General features: G+C 46.7%; 2 non-coding genes across 2 annotated transcripts; both read right to left on the reverse strand.

The window, feature by feature from the left end:
- Nucleotides 1–414: 414 nt before the first annotated feature.
- On the reverse strand, nt 415–488 carry Pmar_PMAR005704. The gene has a single exon. It is a non-coding gene; the product is annotated as a tRNA-Val (tRNA).
- A 98-nt stretch (nt 489–586) lies between these two features.
- Pmar_PMAR005705 lies at nt 587–660 on the reverse strand. The gene has a single exon. It is a non-coding gene; the product is annotated as a tRNA-Val (tRNA).
- Nucleotides 661–1086: the final 426 nt, after the last annotated feature.

Here is a 1086-nt window from a genome sequence, read left to right on the forward strand (position 1 = left end):
CCTAGATTTGGAGGGTTGTGGTGTCGCACTGTCGCTTCCAGTAGGCTAAGTAGGTTGAGTAGCATGGAGATGCGCACGCAAAAGAATGCGTGTGAATTTAGAGACTGCAAGGTATGAAGTCAGTAATTTGATGGATGATTGGGTGGACGCGCAAGTTGAATTCATAGAAATTAGTGACTAGCGTGAATGAATAATAGGATGTGGTGGTTGAACGGGAGGCAATGGGAGTAGATTCAGGAGTGAGTGAAACCCACGTTTTATGCTATACCGAAATCGGAGGCTGGTCTCGAAACATGCTGCATATGTAACACTCATCATATACCTAGCTAGACCGCTCGAGCAATCGTTTGACGGCGCCGTTCCATAGTATATTTTGTACGGAGTTGTGCGGCTCTTTGTACAATGACTGCACGATACTGGAACCGAGAATCGAACTCGGGACCTACTGCGTGTGAGGCAGTCGTCATAACCAACTAGACCATTCCAGCAGGTTAGTGCACGACCAGACATTTGTTTCTCAACGATGCGGTTCCATTTTATGTGTTTGACACAGAATTATGTGACTTTGTGTATAACAATTGTAACATACTGGAACCGAGAATCGAACTCGGGACCTACTGCGTGTTAGGCAGTCGTCATAACCAACTAGACCATTCCAGCAAGATGATATGATATCAGATATTTGTCTCTCGACCACTCCGTTCCATTTCATGTGTTTGAATGTTCTCCCAGTTATCCCTCAGGGAACGAATCGTGATAGCGTAAGTGGCAATTGCCGAAATCGCCCGCTCCCCTTCGACAATGTTGACTTCCATGAACTCGCAACGTTCCCCCCGCCGCTGGCGAAGCTGCTTGGTTCTCCACATTGTTCGAGGGATACGGGAGCACTCAAGATAACAATGGTTCACCCGATCGCTATAGAGTACCCAAGCGTTCGCGAGACACGGTCCTCAGTTTTTCGTTATCGAATGTGCAACGATAATCCGTTGTCACCAGGCAAACGCAATATGTTCTCTACAATAAGCTTTATCAGTGTACAGTAACATTAGTGAGACCATGACATGCGCATCTGGGTAGATAGTGGTG

The sequence above is a fragment of the Perkinsus marinus genome (genome assembly GCF_000006405.1).
Source record: "Perkinsus marinus ATCC 50983 genomic scaffold scf_1104296944296, whole genome shotgun sequence".
Classification (NCBI taxonomy): domain Eukaryota; phylum Perkinsozoa; order Perkinsida; family Perkinsidae; genus Perkinsus; species Perkinsus marinus.